Source organism: Triticum dicoccoides, chromosome 4B (assembly GCF_002162155.2).
Source record: "Triticum dicoccoides isolate Atlit2015 ecotype Zavitan chromosome 4B, WEW_v2.0, whole genome shotgun sequence".
Classification (NCBI taxonomy): domain Eukaryota; kingdom Viridiplantae; phylum Streptophyta; class Magnoliopsida; order Poales; family Poaceae; genus Triticum; species Triticum dicoccoides.
The window spans coordinates 335,723,493-335,727,653 of record NC_041387.1 but is presented as its reverse complement, the minus strand read 5'-3'; the positions used below and the strand labels follow the sequence as shown (position 1 = coordinate 335,727,653).

The 4,161-nt window shown below is 38.6% G+C and overlaps 1 long non-coding RNA gene across 1 annotated transcript; it reads left to right on the top strand.

Annotated features, from left to right (window-relative positions):
• Positions 1-31: 31 nt before the first annotated feature.
• Positions 32-3,919, top strand: LOC119293608. Its single transcript, XR_005143141.1, has 3 exons — positions 32-386; positions 1,986-2,124; positions 3,597-3,919. It is a non-coding gene; the product is annotated as an uncharacterized LOC119293608 (long non-coding RNA).
• The last annotated feature ends 242 nt before the right edge of the window (positions 3,920-4,161 follow it).

Genomic DNA, 4,161 nt, shown 5'->3' with positions numbered 1-4,161 from the left:
ATTTTCCCTTCCCGACCTTTACCGCTCGCCCAAATCCCACACCCGTGCTAGGGTTTCGGCATCTGGCATCGCCTTCATTATTGGCGCATCTCCGACGGCCTCTGGCGGCTCTTCCCCATCGTCTTTAGCGCCCCCACGTGCTCCCTCGCCATCTGATGTTCCACCTCAAGCAGGGCGCCGTGGAGGATCTCCTCCCGCAGGATCCACGGATGTGGCGCACCCTGCAGCCGCTAGTCCGGGAGGAGGGCGGACAATGCGTCCTTGTCCTAGTCGATGACGGTTGTGGCGAACGCTGTTGCTACTCCTCATTCTCGACCTTCAACGAGGAGTGTTGGTACAGCAGAAGCACGCCCTGCCCCTGAACAATGGCTATGGCGCCAGGTGAGGTTGTGCTGCCGTACCTATATTGCCTGGAGTAAACAATTTGATGGGACATATTGCTTGTACTAGATATAGTTAGTCTGTAGTGGTCATCTTGTTTTTAATTTTGGGGACAAATTGCTGCTTGTGCTGTCAAATATGTAATTTAATCTGTTACTAGAAGTGGGCTGCCTGCTTTGCTGCGCTGCTCTTTTTCTAGGTTAACCATCCGTTTGTTTAGTTGTTCGTGGGTCTGTTGCGTCTTTTTTCTAGGTGTTGGGTGTTGCCCTGCTAGATGCGTATAAGATTTGCATGTATACACACCTGTGTTGAGCACTGGTAATCATGATTTTCAGTAGCCCTGAATTATAAGCTCAGGCAAGCATACCAATTCCGGTGTTGTCACTACACAGTATGTACAACAAAGGGCGAAACAATAATCAAATACTGTGAGCGTGTTTTATTCTTCTGCGATGAAACAAGATGTCTCTATTTTTGCTTTCCTTTTATGATAAAGCTACTGCACAAAAATACAACTGATTGTAAAAGGAAAGAAAACATTTTCACACAACTAATAAAAACAAGAAAACATTAAGATATGTGGCATGTGTCCAATTTACATGTAGCTCCAACTCGTATTCACCAGCACCATGGGCAGGTAGGGTGGACTCTATCTTGGCCTCTTGGGTCTCATCATCACAAAAATTCATTAAACTTGCATACCTGCATCATATGCAGATGTCGAAAATTGCAACATATGTATAGCGCATCATGTCATCAATTGCTTCCAGCCATCAAATTATTAAGTGACACGTACTATGCTTTATGTTTGTCTGAAGCTATGAAACAACTAATTTTCTTTAGTCTCGAATCTTGTAGCAACCAGTCATCCGTTCACTTACAGGACAACAACTAGAGCCTAGAAATGGTACTGTAAATATATAGTTCTGTTCCACGTTTAGTCTACTGTGCAAGATTGTCACAATTAGTAACCCAATACTTTCAGGCACTCATTTGTTTTGGATAAACATACCCTTCTATTAAATTAACATATACAATTCAGTCAAAAAAATTATCATATACAAATCATTCTTTCTTAAAAAAATCTATATTGTTAGAAGAGTGTTCAAAGGTTTACTTATTCAAATAACTCTATCGATTGTCTAAATAAGGGATAAAACTGTCAAATAGAATAGATCCTGAAGAAATGCTAATGCCAATTGTATTTAGAGAAAAAACTTACCAATTAATTGGCAATAAATTAATCATAGCTGCAGTACAGATTTGTTAATATTTATCCGAGGTTACAACTATAGCCTACACAATCTTAATACACACATAGGAGAAGAGAACTTGAAGGAGGGAAACTCTGAACCATAGTTGTAGCTAGAGATAAAGATAAAAAATAACATATATTATATAGACACATCACCTTTTGTACAACCGGCACTCAACAATTTACAGGTAACACAAACATGCACAAGACTTCGCTGAATAATTTGAAGCACTGGAGATAACATATGAAGCAACAAAATGATGTCTTTTGGTTACCCAGTGTACTTATTAGGGTTGGTTACTGTGCTACTAATGACTACTGCCTTCTCCACCCATCCAATGGTGTATAGGACGTCCTCCCCTTGACGCGGCCATCCCAACGAGATCTCTTCGCCGGAGGTGGAGCAGCAAGTCCAGCACCCCCTTGGCCACCTATCCTGCAGCACATGGACGAGCTCACCGACGGCTGTGTTATGCCCTCCTAGCGTGGTGAGCTTCTCCCATCTCCCCCATTTACGCCAAAATCTGGATGATGCTCGCAATCTAAATACGAATCATGTTCTTGTTCAGTTTAGTGGTGGATTCAATTGCTTAGATGAACATGTGAGCTTGGTTAGTTCCTGATGCTTTTGTGGATCTGGTTCTCTTGCACGGTTACACACAATTTAATCAGGGCAAGCTAATGCTAATCCATAGTATGGTATAGCTAAAAAAATTCTAAGATGCACCGTTCTTCATGTTAATTTGGTACATATCTTTTTGGAGTTAATTTGGAAACTTCAACCTGTTAGATATAAATTCAGCTGCGACTCTGTATCTTGCTAGAATCGACTTGTTTTGCAGATGCATGTATGTAGTACCTGAGAAAAAACCTAATTATTTAACTGAAACACTGTCTAATTATTAACTGGAAATAACTATAAATTTGGATGTCATAAAAAATGTGTAAATATCAAGAAACCACACATTGTTAGAACATGCAAGCTGTTTATCTGAATAATGTATCATTCTAAGTAATCGTATATTTGTAGCGCAACATCCATGTGTTAGTATGTCTGATTTCTTAGATATACACATATTAAAAGGAAAATAATATATGTGGATTTTAACTTAGTTTTGACATGTTTAACTTGCATGGATTTATAAATTGTAGTTAGCCGTGTATGTGGTTATGTTGATGTGACTTTTCTGATCAGTTTAAGTGTCGAGAGTTGCAAAATTCAGATATGACATATCATCGTAATTGTTTGGAATTCATGTGTAACTGTATTGGATCCCTAGATGATCTTCTTGGACTAACATGCCAAAGTTAATCTTAGATATGGTGAACTATAAATTTATAATGATCAAACCTGTTCGTATTGATGTTAATTAACGAGTGTACCTGTAGTTAGACTATTTTTATATGCGTAATAATACATACAAAAACGGACTTCTGCTTGATCCAATCCTTTGTCTTCTAAACAATATCTGTTGTATCTATAGTCATACTACTTTTATCTATAGGAGTATCTTACAAATGTCTTTTCATCTAGATTAATTGTAAGCCACATATGCCAGATCTTTTTCTTGTGGAATATCATATCAGATAGGACACATATTCCATCAAGACATAATCATCATGGAATTGTTTCATTCTTTTTTACCTTTTGAGAAACAATGGATAGAAATTTTCATTAATGCACATTATTCAGCTGGGCTACATTTCTTATCAAGTTTAGTTTAGTGATAGTTTAAAATAAGCAAAACGGAGTTTACTTCCAACTCTATTGATCTATCTATGCACATCATTTCTTTTTGTTGCCACCAGTTGTTTCTTTTCACACATTGTTAATTTGTTGCACTACTTTGCATGCTGGGAGTGAAAAAATATAGACTTGATAATGTGTAGTAAGCTACATGTAATTTAACCTACTGGCTGTAATATTTTATAATGCGACAGATTTTTCATCATGTGGCAGATCTTGGTTATGGGACCATTTTCAACAAGACATGCCTTGTGACAACTTTGGGATGGACGGGTGGATTTGCTGCTTGGATGACCCCTAGTTGGTTGTGGTAGCCTGATAAGAGTGGCCATAGCTTGATGGGGGCGGTGCTGGTTGTAGAGTAGGATAATGTTCTCTGGGACATGCTTGTAAAATTAATTTTTTGGCTCTTTTTTCCGCTCCTGTACAAGTGTATTTTTTGATATGTTGTTGCAACTTTCTTTTTCTTATGACATGAGCATATATTTTTTGTCACATTCTTAGTGACGTAAATTTTCCGTGGAAAATGAGAGATGTGTGAATCTCTTGGACTAAAATTAGTGGGCCTTGAAATTAATGGGCTTAAATTATAATTGGGTTGATTACTATATGGGCCACCACTCTTGGACATGGCTGAAATTTAGTGGGCCAAGACTTACATGGGCTGATTACTACATGGGCTGCCACGTTAGATCCATGTCAGATGATGATGTGGCACAGAAGTTAACGCCGTTATGAGCACTATAGTTAGGTGTCATCCATGACGGTCAAGATCCGT